At 50.5% G+C, this 18,469-nt stretch overlaps 1 protein-coding gene and 1 pseudogene across 5 annotated transcripts in view; one reads left to right on the forward strand and one right to left on the reverse strand.

Moving 5' to 3' along the window:
* Window positions 1-18,469, reverse strand: part of ATG101 (autophagy related 101) — a 336,942-nt gene that overhangs the window by 136,686 nt on the left and 181,787 nt on the right. The window contains exon 1 of one of the 5 annotated variants that reach the window (XM_069653891.1): window positions 4,518-4,666. The exons of 2 other annotated variants lie outside the window; for them this stretch is intronic. The gene's annotated coding sequence lies outside the window, so the exon portion shown is untranslated. Of the gene's footprint in view, window positions 1-4,449; window positions 4,667-18,469 lie in introns of those variants that run through there. 2 more of the 5 variants (XM_069653886.1, XM_069653887.1) reach the window with 2 other exon arrangements.
* LOC138448140 (5.8S ribosomal RNA) lies at window positions 6,725-6,872 on the forward strand (annotated as a pseudogene).

The following is an 18,469-nucleotide window of genomic DNA, read 5'->3' on the forward strand; positions in this document are numbered from 1 at the left end:
AGAACCATCACAGGTCAGCATGCACCCTGGCCCAAGGAAGGGGTGCAAGCAGGCAGAGGCTGGCCAGTGCAGGCAGTGAACCGCAGGAAGTGATCACCAGCTTTGAGCAGAGTGACGTTGAGGAGTGGGAGTGCCCAAGCTTTGAAGCCAGCACTTTGCAGAGAAGACCAGGAAAGGATCGATGGTGTTATAGCCAGGGCAGCTGGAGGCCTATTTGAGGTAAATTTTGGAACTGCATATAGTGCCTCAGCCAGCACACCCCCATCCAGAAGCACAGCAAGGGAGACAAGGGAGCAAGAGGCGCACCACACCTAGGAGACAGTGACCGGTGGAGCCCTAGCCTCCCTGGGCCAATCCTGAGTCCGAACAGAGGGCTAAAGAGTCCATCTACATCCGTGGTGGACAAGGAAGAATAAGGGAGAGGCCATTTGGTCGGGCTCAGGGTAGAGCGATCCTGGCACCAAGGCCAGGAGGAGGGTTATTTGGGTTATTTGAAACTCGAAGAGGACAAACAGTGGCTCAACTGTGCACAGTTAGAGGAGAGTTCCAACTCCCCCGCACAGTCAAGGACAGACCCACAAAGCGACAGAGGGAGGAGGTTCCTACCAGGGACCCCAGAGGTCTCCTTTGCTACCCCTTTAGTCTCCATGGCTACCCCTAACAAAATAAAAATATAAACCATGGGCTGTGACCAGAGCCACGTGGCTCTTTATTTGTGGAGTGCTACCTTTCTTGTTCAGGCCTCTAAAAAAAACAGGGGATCCCGAAAGTGCAACACTTTGAGCAGTGACCCTATATAAGAAAGAATAGGAATAACAAATAATTTGTATTTTTAGAATTCTATACAGTAATTGCTAGACTCATTCAAAGTTTATTTCAGGCACACTTAAAGGGGCGAGTCACTGATTAGTCTGTTCTTAAACACCCCAACTCAGCCTTTCATCCTTCTGAGGTCGATAGTGCCAACACAGGTTGGGTGATATTGTATGTATGTATGTATGTATGTATTTATTTTTTGTATAGCGCCGATAGCCCGTGGGCATCAGGGCGCTTAGGCAAACAACGAAAAACAAAACAATAGGAACGTCTGCGCTAAGCCATGAGGTGGTCATAATCCCCCGTATCCCAGTTCATCATCTGAAAAGATGAGTCTTCAACCCTTTTCTAAAAACAGTAAGGTTGGTAATGGTTCTGAGTGTTTCTGGAACACTGTTCCACAAGCTGGGGGCCTGCACCAAAAAGGAACTGCCCAGCCCAGATTTCAATTTAAACTTGGGGACGATGAACAGACATTTACCCTTTGAACGAAGATTCCTACTGGGGGTATGAAGCACTAAGCCCTTTTTCAGATACTCAGGAGCAGAGCCGTACAGGCATTTATGCACCAGGCAGAGAGCTTTGAATTTAATACGCTCCTCCACTCTGAGCAAATGCAAGGCTATTCTCTCTGCAGTAACATGATCTCTTTTCTTCATATTTTTTACCAGCCTAACTGCGTTGTTCTGAAGCACCTGACAACTAGAAACATCCTTAGAGGAGGCCCCTAATAACAGGGCATTGCCATAGTCAAGCCTTGATAGTATAATGGCCCTTGCTACGGTGGCCATATTACCCTCATTAAGAAACGGCCTAATGGCTTTCATGAGCCTTAAGTAATATGCCATATTTTTTTGTAGGTAGCTAGTCTGGGCATGAGAATCCACCTGTGAGTTGACCATTATTCCCAGGGTCTTCACATTCTGGACCACCTGGATAGTGGCATTCTTGATTTTAAACGATTTATACTCAGCCCCCAAGTTCGCTAGCTGATGACTTGATCCAAACAGCAGCAGCTCGGTTTTAGAGTCGTTCAGACACATCCAGTTTGTCTGCATCCAATCGTCGATTATCTTATAAACCCTGGCTATTATTTCACTGTCTGAATCATAGTGGCTGCCACCCAGTTCCAGAATGAGTTGGGTGTCGTCTGCGTAATTAGTAAACGACACCCCTGCATTCACCAGTAGACTGCACAATGTGCGCATGTATATGTTAAACAACATGGGGGACAGACTGGCCCCTTGTGGGACTCCGAATAAGCAGACTTGGCTCTGGGGGCACCCAGGCCGGGGCTGCAACAATGGCTGTGATCGCACGGCAGAATAATAACAGTGGGACGGTGTTGCCCAGCAGGGGCACCGTCCGGATGCAGGGCCACGCTGTTAGGCCCTCTGCATAATGCGCGTCTCCCACATGGTGGAGACAATGAGGACGCAAGAGTCAGTTCTTGATCGACTGATGAGCCGGAACTGTCTCGTCCCTTTTATTAGGTAGGTCACATGGTTACCACCAGTGCTTTAAGTGGGCCGGGGCCCACCGCAACATTGGCGGGACACATTATCCCGCCGCGGCCGTAACGGCAGATGCGTCGGCCATGAAGGCTGACAGAAGTAGCAGCCAGCCACAGCGGCTGGTTGCCACTACTGTCAGTCATAATAACTGCCTCCGTTTCCCCAGGTCGCCTCTCACTTTGTGCTTCATGACATCAGACCAGGTCATGTGTGTAGGCAGCCCTGCACCTGTTCATTTATTTATTTTTTTCTCTGCCGGGCCCCGGATCGATGCATGGGGCTCTGGGGGGCTGCGCAGTCGTTGCCCGGCATAGGCGGATGCCGCTTCCTCTTTCTTCTGCCTGTCCTTCGGGAGACCGCCGCCAACAGCTGCCCGGGCCACCGCACACCTGCAGTGTTCCTTCTTCCGGAGCTTTGTTTGCTCTCTGGAACGAACACACGATGACCCTGCTGCACGCACCTCCCTGCTTCCTCTCCGGAGACCGCGGGGAATCGCCAGCTGGCGTGAGCACTCCACTCTCACCACGGTGTGCCTGAGATCTTCCAGGCCACGCCCCTTCTGTTTGGGGCTGCCACAGGCCTCAGTGAACCTTTATTTCACTGCCTCAGGCCCAGGTGTTCATAGGCCACGTTCCCTCTTCACAGGGCCGCTGCAGGCCTCAGTGCTCCTTTGTCCCCTCATTTCACAGCCACTGCCACCTCTTTTCCTCGCAGGCACGAAGCATCCCGCACTTAAAGCACAGGCCCTGGACCACCTGCAGCTCCTGCGGACGATGCCGCTTCTTAGGCAACAAAATGAAAAGTAAAAAAAAAAAATAACAGGGGCCACCAGCTCGCACAAACATGTGCACAGGTCCAGACCACCCCTCACCGCCAATGTGGCGGCCTGCCCATTGGCTCACCTGGCATACAATAACTGCGAGCACGCAGAGGACGGACCGCAGGGGGCGCTCTGCAGATTCCGGATCACCTGACTAAGACACCGTGGCTGGGGGCACCCAACAAACGCTGCTCTTGGGGCACCCAGGCTGCGGCCACAATAATGGCCATGATCATACGGCAGAACAATAACAGTGGGACGGTGTTGCCCAGCAGGGGCAGAGTCGGATGCAGGATCACGCTGGTATGCCCTCTGCATACTGCGCGGCTCCCAAATGGTGCAGACAACGAGGACGCACGAGTCAGTTCTTGATCAACTGACGAGGCGGAACTGGCTTGTCCCTTTTATTAGGTAGGTCACATGGTTACCACCAGTGCTTTAAGTGGGCCGGGGCCTGCTGGGACAGGGCCCCGGCAGTCTCCAAAAAGTGAAGCTGAGGAGTCCCCTGGTCCCACCGCAACATTGGCGGGACACATTATCCCGCCGCGGCTGCAGCCGCGATGGCAGATGGGTCCGCCATGAAGGCATTCAAGCTGACAGAAATAGCAGCCAGCCACAGCAACGCTATGACTGGCTGCTACTTCCGTCAGTCATAATAACTGCCTCCCCCCAAGCCGCGGAGGCGTCTTTAAAACTAGGTAAACCTGGGGATTCCTCGACATATTTCGAGGTTTATAAAAGATGGCTTGAATTATGTACTTTTCAAGCCATCTTTTATAAACCCAGAAATGTTTTAAAAGATGGCCTGAAAAATACGCAAACCGTAAGGTATCCACACAAATATATATTAATGTGTGCATACCTTACGGTTTGCGTACTTTTGTAGGCCACGCCCCTCGCACAAGCCCCCCCACCCCCCGGATTTCTTACCCCACTTAAAGCCCTGGTTACCACCAAGTGACCATGATGGCACCAGTCCTGGGAGTACCATGCTCCCAGGAGGGGTGACATGCAACAGGTAGTTGGTGTACACAAAAGCCTCTCTGCGGGAGTGCTTATGACGTAACACATTGTATTTGGCCCCCCTCTGTAACCCTTCTAAATGTGATTCCTGGTGACGCCACTGCTGCACTGCAGTTACTGCGTCTGCGAGCCTTCCAGAGCCAGAACCGTACCGTAAATGAGCTTTGGAGCAGCTACTGTGTCTACTATACCAACAACAGGCTGTCCTGTGTAATTTCAAAACCAGATAAATACGCATATGAAATTCACTACAAGAGAAGGATCGCATTCACTCACCTGATGCTGCCTGGAATCAGGATATGAGCGTTTCGTAAATAGTGTCTAGTTCAGACCCAGAAACGTACCATAGCAAAGCTCCGCCTCCATTTCATCACGTGGGCTGCTCTGCATCACGTGGATTTCAACGTTCATTCGTCATCTTTTTTGCAGGCGCGTGAAAGCAAGGCTTGATGATGGGTAGCGACTAGTTCCCATCCGAGAAACGGACCATAGCAATGGCCCGCCCACTCTTCTTCAGCTGACGTGACCTGACTTCCTACGTCATTATTGTGATTTTTCCGGAGCAATGAAGTGGTGCTGGAGTAGTTTCAGCGAGCGGTGACCGAGAATTGTAAGGCTGTGCCTGCCGGTAAAAGTGGGCATTTTCTTCAGGATACAGGGAACATTTTTGTAAAACCCTCGATCGTCCCTCGTCATTTTTCTGAGGAGAACCGGGAAGGCACTCGTGTGCGCTCGGCTGGCTGATAATACAATTTGCATTTTTTTCGGGATACCGTGAACGTTCCATGAACGTTCCTGCAAGACAGCAGGTTGAGACGGGGAGAGGAAATTCACATTTACTTTAAAAATCATGTTCAGCTTGGGTCTGGAGGGAGGGACAGGGACACAGTGGTGTGGGTCTGGATGGATGGATATTGTCACAGTGGTGTGGGTTTGGAGGAAGCGATGGGGCACATGGGTGTGGGTCTGGAGGGATGGGGACATTGTTGTGGGTTTGAAAGGAGGCATAGGAAGACACATTGGTGTGGGTCTAGAGGGAGGCATAGGACACATTGGTGTGGGTCTGGAGGGAGAGATGGGTGCTCATTGGTCGGGGGAGGGATGAGGCATCTGGCTGTGTGGGGGGAGGATGGGCCATCATGGTATGGGTCTTGAGGAAGGGATTGGGTCTGAGTGAGAGATGGAGCACTCGGAAGGGGGCATCTGGGTGTGAATGGAGGGATGGGGTATGTATGTCTAGAGAAAAGGATGTTGGTTTATGGGAGCAGGTTGTCGAAGGGATGGAGTAATCAGGTGTGGGTATAGAGAGAGGGCGGATGGTGCCATCTGAGTGTGAGTCTGGAGGTAGAGGTGAAGCATATGTATGTGGCTCCGAGAGGTGGAGCTTCTTGGTGTAGGTATGGAGGGACGGATGTTGGTGTCTTTGTGTGGGTTCGGAGGGATGGATGGTGGCATGTGGGTCGGGAGGGAGGTGGCATTTGAATCTGCAACATGTGTTTGGAAGGAGAAATGGGGCATTTGAGTGTGAATTGGGACATGTAGGGCTGGGGTATCTGCTTGTGAGTGGGGACATGAAGGATCATTAACAGCGGAGGAGAACTGAGGGCCAGACGTGCACACCCACAGCCTGGGGCACCTCTCGCAGAGCGGTCTGCGGTGCATGGGCAACCAGGCACCGCGGAGCAGAGATTCCCTTCTACCGTAGGGGGGGTTCACGACCCAGCAGATGGCTGGGGACGCCTGGCAGGGTTGGGTTAACCTGCTGGGGATGTCCCCAACCACGCATTCGAAAGGGAGACCTGCTCTCCCCCTTTCCTCACCGAGCTGGCTGGTGCGCTGGAAACTCCTCTCTCTGACTCGCCAGAAGGTGGCCATTGCTGGGCGCACCCCAGTCAGCAGGGAAGCCCTGAGTGGCAGCAGCCGAGAGATGAGGGAAACCTAACTGCACTCGAGGGGCGCCCCCCCAGGCAGACGGGGGTCCGGCATGCCAGGCCTGAGCCATGGCGCAGCAGGCTTACTTGACGGGGACGTTGAGGTTCCAGCCACCCACATCTGTGGGCGAGCGATGGCCAGGTCCGCTGGCGCAGCGGGTGACCTTCCCTCGTGCCCAGGTACCTGGAGCTTGGCCCTATGTGGCCAGGCTAGGCTTTGAAGACTCTAGCGGTCCCACCCGACCTCCTGCCTGTGCTGTCTCTGGCCCGCCTCGCCATCTGTCCCTAGCCTCCCCCCACACCCCTCAAAGGGGAGCAGAGAGGTTCAGGGAAGGATGAGTAGATTGGGCTGGGTGGGCCGGTGGCAGAGCGGCCTGCCTCCATCCCCCTGGGGAGCGCTGTGCTGCTAAAGCGGCGGGCAGGTTTCCCAAGCTGAGCACCTGGATTTTTAAATTTGTTTTTAAAATTATTATTATTTTTTTTTTAAACCAAAATGGTCTCAGCCGAGCTAGAGAGGGCGCTGGGCTGTCTCGCCACAGATCGCGCTACCTCCCTCCGCCTAACCTAACCTACACTGGCAGGGCCAGGCTGATGTCTGGAACAAAATAAAAGTTGCTTGTGACTCTTGACGGTGGACCATTCGGCTCGCGTGTCGAAGAACGCACCTAGCTGTGAGAATTAGTGTGAATTGCAAGACACATTGATCAACACTTCGAACGCACCATGCGGCCAAAGGTTCCTCCCAGGGCTACGCCTGTCTGAGGGTTGCTTGTACATCAATCGCCCCAGGGTTCCCTCCCAGGGGCGTGGCTGGGGCTGTCGCAGGGACCCTGTTTCCTTCGTCCCCCTAAGGTCTGGCTCCGCTCAGCACCGTTGCAGGATCCCTGGATTTGGCGCGCAAGCTCATTGCCGGCGCGTCCAGGCCTCCCCAGTTTCCCCGCATCGTGCAGGTTTCGGGGGGCTGGGTGGCCGGCGCACCCTGGATGTGGTGGCGATGGTAGCAGGCCTTAAAAAAGCCTGTCACACCTTCACCCTACCCCGGGGCACCTGGCCATGCTGTGTGTGGCTGTCTGTGATGCCGCGTGGCTGCCGGCGCAGGATGGCCATGGAGCGCAGGCCTCACGACCATGTGGGCTTCGGCTGCAGATCGGGAGAGCCACACTCTTCTGCGCCAGAGGCACAGGGCTGGGGCAACCCCCCCCGTACGGGCCTGCGGCCGGCTTCCCCGAGCTTTGTGCTCCCCCCCCCCTCCGACTACGGCCTCAGATTAGAAGTGGCGACCCGCTGAATGTAAGCATATTACTAAACGGAGGAAAAGAAACTAACCAGGATTCCCTCAGTAACGGCCAGTGAAGAGGGAAGAGCCCAGCGCTGAATCCCCGTTCAGCGGCAGGCATGGGAAATGTGGTGTACAGAAGACTGACTCCCCGGCATCTCTCATGGGGGTCAAGTCGTTATGATCGAGTCTCACTCCGCGAACGCTGTTAGGCCGGTAGCAGCCTCTGGCACACCGGGATCAGGTTTTCTTGGAGTCAGGTTGCTTGGGAATGCCTCCCAAATCATGTGGTAAACTCCATCTAAGGCTAAATACGGGCGTGAGAAGGATGTTTAACAAGTACCGTAAGGGAACGTTGAAAAGAACTTTGAAGAGAGAGTTCAAGAGGGCATGAAACCATTGAGAGGTAAACTGGTGGGGCCCGTGCAGTCCTCCCCAGGATTCAGCACGGCAGGCAGGGCAATCTGATTGACACCTGGCCTAGTAGGATCGTTGTCTGTCTTCCCTCTGTTCCCCCTCCCTTGCCTCGTCGCGCCTCGAAACACTTGTGTGCAGAGGCACGTTATAAATATCATATCGTACTACGGCCCCTTAGGCACAGGTCCTACCTGCACCACCAGACACGAACACTTGCAGCTTCATTGGATGTGGTGTAAGCACCACACACACTCTACGACAACATGACAGCATCTTCCCGATCACTATATCAAATTACGCCCCATTTCGTCAATCACCATCAGTCGCATTTAGCTGTGATCTAAATGCATCTGCCTGAAACTGAGATGAAAATATCCCCCTGCTCACCTGACGCCTCACTGGTACTGCCGAGTTCCTTCCAGCACCACAACAACTGTCATCATCAGGCTGTACAATTGGAAGCAGAGGTAGCGTGTGTGCATCTGGACTCTACTAAACAGCGTTTTGTCAGTTGTACATGCAGGTTCCGGCAGGCACACATCGGGGTTACACTTATCCTCTTAAAACACTGCTCTCGCTGTCCCTACCTTACCGGGAGTGGAGGGCGGTGTTATATAATATTTGGTATCCCACACCGATCCGTTATCCCCTGTTCTTCGACTGTGTTCGACTCATTTCTGCTTGGCTGTATTAAGCCTTAGCACCACCTCTGTGAGCCTGAGCACCGGCCCCTCTTCCGAACTGTCACAGACAAAAGCAGAAGAGGAGCTCGGGGAAAGAACACCAACATTTCGGAGATTCCCCGAGACCCGGAGAGAATAGTGTCTGGGGAGGAGCAGGAAAAAGATGGCGAGCACCAGTAACGGTCGCGGTGGACGGGAAAGAGGCACGTCGGAAGGAGTGTGAGGAAATAAACGCTTTGACTCTGGAAGTGGGCAGACCCAGGCAGGGCGGAGCGGTGTCTGGGAGGAGGGAGCTGGGATTAAGGAAATAGAGCAGACTCTCTAGGAGTGTGCAGGGGGAGAGTGTGCTCGGAGGAAGTGGTAAGAATGGGAAAGGGGGGTGGGAAGGCTGAAAGTAAGGGAGGGGTGGAGGAAGGGGAGAAAAGGGGGAGGACACTGACTGTGAAGTCTACATCTGTGGAGGGGGGGAAGCGGGGAAATGAGGGGCAGCATCGCAGCAGGTCTCCACAAAAGAATGATGGTGGGGGGACGGTTAAGGATATCTCGGGGTTAGGGACCCAGGAAAAGTGTATTTTGGAGGGGCTGGGGGCCTCAGGAAGCGGTGTGCCTGGGGAGGAGCAGATGCAGTATGACAGTGTGTGGAAGGTGGTGTTGAAGCCAGATAGTCGTGGGAAAACGTTTCAGGGGGAGAATCCGATGGTGATTGCTGGGTGGTTGAAAGATGCTGTGGGGAATGTCACTCGGGTGCAAGTGGTGTCTGGGGATCGGTTGTTGGTGGAGGGGATGGGTGCTGATAGTAAGGCTAAAATACTGGAGGTGGGTTGTCTGGTTAGGCGCGCAGTGCGAGTGTCAGAGTGGTGTGTTGTGTAAGGGGGTGTTGTAAGGGGTACTGTTGACTGTGAATATGTCTGAGGTGGAGGAGCAGCTGGCAGAGGTGGGGGTAGTGGAGGCGTGGAGGCTGGGGAGGAGAGATACACATGGGAATGTGGTGTCTACAACTGTGGCAGTGAGGTTTGCGAGAGCGGAGGGTCCGGAGGTGGTGAATTTGGGATATCAGAGGTTTCGTGTGAAAGCTTATGTAGCATTGCCTTTGAGATGTTATAAGTGTCAGCAGTTTGGACATGTGGCAAGAGTATTTAGGAATGAGAGGCACTGTGGGAGGTGTGGTGGAGATCATGATATTAAAGAATGTAAGGTGGAAACTCCGGAGAAGTGTGTGAATTGTGGGGAGGGGCACTCTACTTCGTTTAGGGGGTGTGAGAGTCAAAGAGTGGCAAGAGAGGTGGTGCAGGTGAGGGCTGCGGAAGGTTTATGTTATGCGGAGGCTGTGGCTAAGGTGAAACCGGTTCGAGTAGTGAGTGAAATGTGTAGGAGAGAGCCGGTGGTGGATGAGGCTGCGGGAAGGAAGGGAGTGGTGAGAGAGGTGAAAGGCGTAGAAATGGTGGTTGTCCCGAAAACTGAGTTTATGTGTTTTATAATAAATGTGCTGGAGCTGGTTCAGGGGAATTCGTCAGTCAGTGTGTCGAATCTTACAAAAGGAGTGGTGGAAGTAGGGAGGAGGTTTTTGAATGTTGTAGATGTGTCGGAAGAAGATGTGTTCAAGAAGGTTACTAACGTGCAGAAACAGAGTGGGGCGTCGGCCTGAGCATTTTGCAGTGGAATGCGAGGAGCTTGTTGAGGAATGGGCAGGAGTTGAAAGCGGTGTTGTGTGGGGAATTGAATGTTGATGTGGTTTGTATTCAGGAAACGTGGTTAAGGGGTGATCTGAGGTTTGTTATTCCGGGTTTTGAGTTGTTTTGTAAGGATAGGACGGAAGGGAGAGGAGGGGGGTGTATCTGAGGCAGTTCGGAAGGGGTTGGTTGCAAGGGAGATTGTGGTAGATGGAGCAGTGGAGGTTATCGGGGCGGGGATTCGGGTAGGAGGATCAGAAGTCTTAGTGTTGAATTATTATAATCCGTGTGAGGTGGTGGAGGTGGATGTGCTGTCTGAAGTGATAAGGGGACATGTAGGACCTTGTGTTTTATGTGGTGATTTCAACAGTGCCAATACGTTGTGGGGCAGTGATCGGACGGATGCAAATGGGGAACTGTTGGAGGGTATGGCGGAGGATTTGAGTCTGTTTTTGCTGAATGATGGTTCGGGCACACGATTGGATGTGAGGACTGGGAAGTTGTCGTGTTTGGATCTGACCTGGGTGTCTGCTGCGATTGCGGGTGAATGTGACTGGATGGTGCGTGAGGATGGGGATATAGGGAGTGATCACTCTGGCATTTTAGTGACTGTGAGGGGTGAGGTAGGGGTCAGGTCCCGGATGCTTGGAAGTCGGTTGAATTTTAGGAAGGCTGATTGGGAGTTGTATAAGAAATTGTGTCAGGAATTGATTGTTTCTAGGGATAGGGATGGGGGGGGGTGGATGAATGGAATGAGCATTTGGTGCAAGGAATGAGAGCGGCGTCGGTAGCAGCAGTTCCGGAGGTAGAGAAGGGGAAAAGGGGGAAGGTTGAGGTTCCTTGGTGGTCGGTGGAATGTTCACGGGCTGTGGCAGCGCGTAAGAAGGTGAGGGCCAGGGCGGTGGGAACGGGAATGTTGGAGGATTTGTTGGCATACAAGAAGGCGAAGGCGGTGGTGCAGAGGGTGATTAGGGAAAGAAAGCATGGATATTGGAGGAGCTATTGTGGATCTCTGGGGAGTAATTCTGATGTGGGTGAGGTTTGGAAGCAGTTCAAGCGGATGTCCGGGTTAATGAAGTCGCAGGGTGGCATGTCTGTGTTGTTGAAAGGGGTGGAGGTGGTCAGTGAAGATGGGGAGAAGGCGAATTTGTTGGGGGAACATTTTGCGGGATTGCACAGTTCAGAGATCTTCCCGGAGGCAGTGAGACTAAGTATGGGAGTGGTTGAGGAGGAAATGTGGGAGTTGTTGGCGAATGTTGGGCCTTGGGAAGAGCAGTATGAGGCTCTGGTTTCTATGGCAGAGTTGGATAGGGCGATTCGGAAGGGGAAGTGGTCAAGTCCAGGGGTGGATGGAGTCATGTATGTATTTTTGGAGAAGTTGTCGGTGGAATGTAAATTGGAGGTGTTAGCATTGTTCAATGAGATCTGGAAGAGTGGAGTTTTACCGAGATTATGGAAGAGAGCGATTGTGGTAGCAATTTTGAAAAGTGGCAAGGTCCCGACGGAGTGTAAGTCATATAGGCCGATTGCGCTGACTGTGGTGATGTGTAAGGTTATGGAACGGATGATAGTTGAGCGCTTGGGGTTCTATTTGGAGTCGAATGGGTGTCTGAGCGATTTTTCAGAGTGGGTTCAGGAAGAATCGGTCAGTGGCAGATCAGTTAGTGAGGTTGGTGACTGGAGTGGAGGAGGCTTTGTGTGATGGGGAGATGCTGGGGGCGTTCCTTTTGGATTTGGAGAAGGCGTATGATATGGTGTGGAAGAATGGGTTGCTGGTGAGACTGTTGGAGATGGGTGTGAAGGGGAGGATGTTTCGGTGGATTAAGGCGTTTTTGGCTGAGAGGACCTTTCAGGTGAGAGTGAGGGGGGTGTTGTCTGAGGTTTGGAAGATGGAGAATGGGACACCGCAGGGGAGTGTGATTAGTGCGATGCTGTTTAATGTGATGGTGGACGGTTGATTCGAGCTTTGGAGGGTTTCGGGTGTCAGGTGGATTTCTTTGCAGATGATGGTGTATGGGTAAGAGGGCGAAGTTTTTTGTTGATGCAGAATCGGTTGCAAGCTGCGATAGTGCGTATGGAGGAGTGGTGTGGGAAATGGGGCTTTTCGATGTCTGTGGATAAAAGCGTGAGTATGGTTTTCTCAAGGAGAAGAGTGCAGCAAGGGTTGGACTTGGTTTTGAAAGGTGAAAAGCGTGGAAGAGTTTCGGTATTTGGGGGTGATTTTGGATAGGAAGTTAAACTGGAATTTGCAGGTGAATGGAATGGTGGATAAGAGCAAACGAAGGTTGAATTTGTTGCGGGTGGTGACTGAGAAAGAGTCGGGTGCTCAACAGAAGTGTCTACGAATGTTGTATAAGGGGTTAATTTTGAGTGTGATGGATTTCGGATGTCAAGTGTCAGTGGGTTTCACAGCAAGTCAGAAGTTGCGGTTGGACAGGGTTCAGGCAAGGGCTTTGAGGGTGTGTTCGGGTGTGAAGAGGTCCTCTCCAGCAAATGCAGTTCATGTGCTTGTGGGGGAGATGCCGTTGGGGTTGAGGAGAGATGCGTTGAATATGAGATGGTGGGTGAAGTGCAGTGCGAAGAGTGTGGCTCATCCGGTGCGTGAATGTTTGAAGTATAATTGGAGGTTTGATTATTATAGAGACCGATGGAGGAGGAAAGGGGGCACTTTTGGGTTTCACATGTGGGATAAGGGAGTGCAGTGGGGTGTGGGCGATTTGATGACTGTAACAGATACGGATTTGGAGAGATGGCCGAGGTGGATGATGGGGTCTCCAAAGGTGTGTTTGGAGTTAGCGAATGTGGTGTGGAAGAAAAGGGGATTGCGGAGCGAGATCAAAGCTTTGGGCCAGGCGTATGTGGCAGGAAAGGAAGGATGCAAGATGTTTACAGATGGTTCGAAGGATCCTGTGTCTGGGAGAGTGGGTATGGCGTATTATCTGGAAAGCACTGGGGAGTATAAAGTGGGACGATTGACGAATGATGTGTCAATTTGTACGGCTGAGTTGGTGGCGATTGCGTTGGCGATCGATAGGGTGTGCGAGTTGGGGTTGGATAAGGTGGTGATATTTTCAGATTCATTGAGTGGGTTGCAGGCGATTATGGCGGGGGATCGTGATAGGAAGGACATGATCATGGACATCAGGAGGAAGATTGATCTGTGCGTACAAGGGGGAATGGATTTGCAGTTGGCGTGGGTCCCCAGTCACAGTGGTATTTTGGGTAATGAGTTAGTGGATCTGGCAGCGGGTCAGGGTATGAGAAGGGGAGCGGTTGATGTGAGATTACCTTTGAGTGTGGATGAGGTGAAGGCGGTGGTGGTGAGACGGGTCATAGATAAGTGGCAGGAGAGGTGGGTGTGTGGGGTGAAGGGCAGGTGGATGTTTGGTGTTCGTGGGAAAGTGTCGGTGAAGGTGGATGAGGGGAGTCTGGAATGGAGGAGGGGGGAGGAGGTGATGCTGAATCGGTTGAGGATAGGACATGCGGGACTGAATGATTGTCTGTCTGTTTCAAGTGGGGAAACGTGAGTCGAGAGATTGTGCGGTGTGTGGTGTGCCTGAGACTGTGGGACATTTTCTGCTTGGGTGTGAGAGACATGTTGAGGAGAGAGAATTGATGAGGGTTCGATTGTCTGCGCTGGGTGTGGCTGAGCTGAGTGGGAAGACTTTGCTGGGAGGTGAAGGGGAGAGAGGCAGGAGGAGGAATAGTGTGATGTTGGATTTTGTGAGGCAAACGGGGCGGTGGGAGGAGTTGTGAGTTTATGTAAGCTAAGTATTGATTGGTGGGTCTGGTGCACATCATCCTTTAGGATGGGGAAGCGCCTGCGTGGGTCCGCCCATGCATCCGATAATTAAGAAGAAGAAAAAAAAAAGCAGAAGAGTACCAAGCTGCTGCCTTTGAGGAAGCCGTTGATGTAAAGCTTTCTCTCAGAATAATCTAGACCCACAACGAAACGAAGCTCGGCCTTTCATAAACTTTAACTTGTCATTAAAATACGAGGCTTCGACTGATGAGGCCATTAATGACTCGTTACAGTTCATGAAATGTTGAGCTGCGCTCCGTTGTGGTAATAACAAGACAGTTACACAGTGCTTACGTCCTGCTGCTTTCCCCTCAAATACAGTGCCCGCATGTCCATATGATCTCATTCGCGCCCACAAACTGCCCACCCCTGCCTCAATCTACTTTTTTGGTAACATTACTAGTGGCATATGGCATGTTAACACACAAAAAAGTTTAACTGCAGAATCATTACAGGTGCAGGGAACTCATCTATTAGAGCTCTGTTCAGGCGCTCTGGGGCAAAATACATACAAACCTAATTTGCATATGGATTGCACCAACAGAAATTACTTCACAGAAAAACACATAGCAAGGAGCATCATCAGTCTTTGATACTTGGAGGCACATTGGAAGTGACTTTAGAATAAGTTGTCATAAGTAAGCCAGGTGGCAAAAAAAGTTGTGGTGCAAAATTCCTAAATTGCACTGTTATATATAGAGCAACTGTATAGTCAGGCTTTTTTTAAAATAACAGCATGATGAATTAACACATACTCTTTGAAGTGAATCACTTACAGAGCTGCAGATAGGACACACTGCCTCATCACGAGTTTGGCGTTAACCCTTAAATACAGTGGTAATGCTATTGCCGACGCATTTAAGGGTCCGCCAAATCACGGGTTTGGCAGGAATTACCCCCAGCTGTGAGCTGGGGTAAATCCACTGCAATTTTGATGATTTTCTGTGCTATTACCGCTCGCTAATACCGCCGATGGTCGTAGCGGTGAAAATTCCCCATTAGGCCCAATGGGGAATTATCGTTCCGACAAACACGTGATCCGGCGCTAATAGCGCCGGGGGGTTTGGCGGTAACGCTAATAGCCCAAGCGGTATACCGCCCAACCCGTGATGAGGCCTCCAGTCTGATTACATGATCTGCCCAGGATCACACACTTTGGTTAAATCGTGATACCGGGATGTGGACAATTTAAGCAACTGAGCACATCTTCACAGGTTTAGTTTATATAGATATTTATTAAGGTTTCCCTTTGCATTTCATGTGCTGAAATAATACTGTATTTATAGCAGTGCCTTGGACGGAAAGCACATTATATAAGAAAGTAACCTTTCATTATTAACTTTACACTATACATCATTATAGAAATATGTTGAGCAATAAGAGGATGGCTTTAGTTTTATTCTCCCCATCCTGCATGCAAAGTCACAATAGCATCATGCAGATTAATATGAGCCTAACATATCCTCCTTGGGTAAAACCATAGTCATTAATTCATAAAGCCTGCAGCATTATGCAACCTTCTCCCTGCTGATCACATCTCCCATGCACATTTCTAAAGGGACAAACATCTCTGCTAATAGTCCCCACCCCCTCCCATCAGTGCCTAATGGCTCACATTGAAATGCTCTGTTGACACAGAGCAACTTCAGAGCCCCTCTGCTTCTGCCCGGAGCTCCTTGGGACATTGTCCTGGCAGAGGTTTCGGAAAGGGTAAGGTGTCCTGCTGCCAGGACAATGACCGTGCTGAGCAGGAATTGCTCAGCACACATTGTCACCTTTCCCGTTGGGCACCTCATTGAGGTGCCGAAAGGGAGAGGTGGCCCATTGACAAAAGTCCTGGTAAGGCTCTCAAAAGAGCCTGTGTGGGGTATATAGTGTGCCCCTCCCGACCCCTACCCCGCTTGGTACACCACTGTGTCCAGGTGTTCTCCAGCAGGTCAAAATAAGAAGCTTTACAGTCCCTAGTGCCACATCTGAGTTTATGACCCACCCTTGTGCATTTCACCCATCCTCCTGATTGAGGGGCTTTAACACCACATAAGACTTCCTCCATTAGGTTTTACGCTTTTTTTGTCAAAATGTTATATTCAAGAAAGAGCGTGTACAGTAATTTCAACAAAGTGATGCATCCTCGTCATATGCCGCCACAGATGCCTTACATAAATCAAGAAATGCAACCTTTCAAATACAATTTTACATCAAAGAAGCAAAAATAGAAACAACCACAAAGAGCAATACACAAGGAAAGTCAGTGGGTATAAGGTGTGTCTGTGACAGACAGCAACGGGAACATCCACAAGATGGAGCACACTGATACAACAAGCATTAGCAAAGCAAACAGTTTGGGCTTCTGTTTAGGCATGGCAAAGGCACTTGCCAGGCACAGTGCTATTGGTATTAACTGCCCATTGATAGTTGCAGGTGCAAAATGGTACAAGTACCTGGGCATCTAAGCAGTGCCCGGCAAGTGCCTAATATTATACACAAGCCAAAACTGTCGGCATTGCCAATGCTTGTGCTTAACAGGACTTCAATTAAATAAACACAGAGTGCTTATAAATCAACAGGCTGAATGCAGACCTGGCTTCGGCATTTTTATTACACCAGTAGCATGTTTACAGCACCAGTTAAGTTTGCAAGCTGTGTGCCAAACATCTACAAGCTGTGTGGCTATCCTCATATGTCGACACCTAAAGGTATTCTATCAAAGAGGCTGATACCTTAAAAGTATGTACTGGAACAAGGAGGAGGAACATGGAGGTAATGTGCCTGAGAGATATGTGTAGAAATGAGCATTCCTACACAAAAAGTTGACTTCTTTAAATAAAGCATGTTATTGTTAACAAGATACTGTATTATTCTTCATAAAGCATCTATGCTGCTATCACGCCCGGCTGGTGTGCATAGTGTAGTTCTCTCCACAAGCAGGAGAGCCCCATGGGAGCAACCTATCTGCCTGCCGCTCCGTGCTTTTCTGTGCAGCGCCCTGCTAAACCCCCACACTCCTCCCTGCACCACGAGTGACGTCCCTTGTGGCGTGTGACTGAGCGATGCGGGCAACACAGAGCGTGGCACTACAGTATGCTGTGCAGAAACATTGACACAGTAGGCATAAATGTTGCGCTTCTCACCCCTTACAGCATCTGCAGGCAAGAAGCCCTCAATTCCGAACACAAGTGGGATACTGCTTTGGTGCTGCAGGCATGCATTATGTTGCCTCCCTTTTACAATGGACTGGAATCACAGATCCTGAGTCAGGAGATAAGTGAGATGTGCTGCTGCAAAGTGCCACTCTTCTCTCCTGCATGTCCTTTGGTCTCACGTCCTTAGTTCAGAAAAGGTGCATGAGTGGAGTACTGTACTGATGTATTCCTCTTTTGTGCAGCTCAATACAGAAGCCCTACAAGATTATTTGTCAGTGAGTAGGATTGATACAACCTTCCCTTTAAAGCCCCACTGCCACAAGCTTGTTAAAGCATATTAGCTGCTTCTAGTGCATTTCTTGGTGTAGTCCCCTGGTTTAGCAAAGTCTGCCATACCAGGTGATACTCTTAGAAAATGGAACAGTTCCTGTTTCATCAACCTCACAGCTGTGGAATCTGTCAATGTTTTCAACGCTGTGAGGCCTCATTAGAATATGTTTCACCATGAAAATATTTGAAATAAATAAAATAAAAATGGTACCTACTCCTGCTCACATGCAGATCACGGTAGCAAGTGTATTAATCCTCTCCACAGCAATATTAGCAGTCTAGCTCATGTATAGGCTGTATATATCATACATTTGTCAAGAAGGAGATGCATACAGTAGGCACAGACAGTATGTAAAAACAGATTAATTTGCATTCATATTAATACCGTTCAAGGGCGCCCCAGTGATTGGTGGTGTTCCAGAGGTGGGGATTATACTTATAACGTGTGTATCCCTTCCATGTTGATTTTCAGGATGCCACATTGGGTGCTGGAATGGTAAGTGTTTGTCTTTGTATCTCTCTACCTGTCTCTCTCACGTAATCTTTGACAAAACACCCTCCATTAACTAAATGTACTCTTGCCATTTTAATAATACACTTTGACCATTAGCCTCATATAATTTCAAGGTCTTTGATGGACCCTGAAAGTATAAAAGGCTAATTCTAGAGGTGATCCTCAGATCTCTGTGGTGGCGACTCAACCGACAGAACAACCTTACTGGCTCAACAGATGGCTATAGTTGCCTATGGTCCACAAACGCAGTCCATGATCGGTAAAACTTGACCATGATTGCCGATGTTTGGCAATGGGTGGCTATGATTGGGGATGGTGGGCCATGGTTGGCAATGATTAACTTGGGGATAGGCAACCGTGGTTGGTTTGAAAGTAAGCAAGGGCCGATTGTGTTTGGCAATGGTCGCCTGTTGTCTGATCCTAAAAAACGCTTGCTAATATGAATAATGCAAAATGCAAAACCTTTTAACTGCAGATAACCAAGACAAAAGACAGTTCAGCCAAACAAAAGCCAGACTCTATATCTGCCT

Source organism: Ambystoma mexicanum, chromosome 3q (assembly GCF_040938575.1).
Source record: "Ambystoma mexicanum isolate Mex_15411 chromosome 3q, UKY_AmexF1_1, whole genome shotgun sequence".
Taxonomy (NCBI): Eukaryota; Metazoa; Chordata; class Amphibia; order Caudata; family Ambystomatidae; genus Ambystoma; species Ambystoma mexicanum.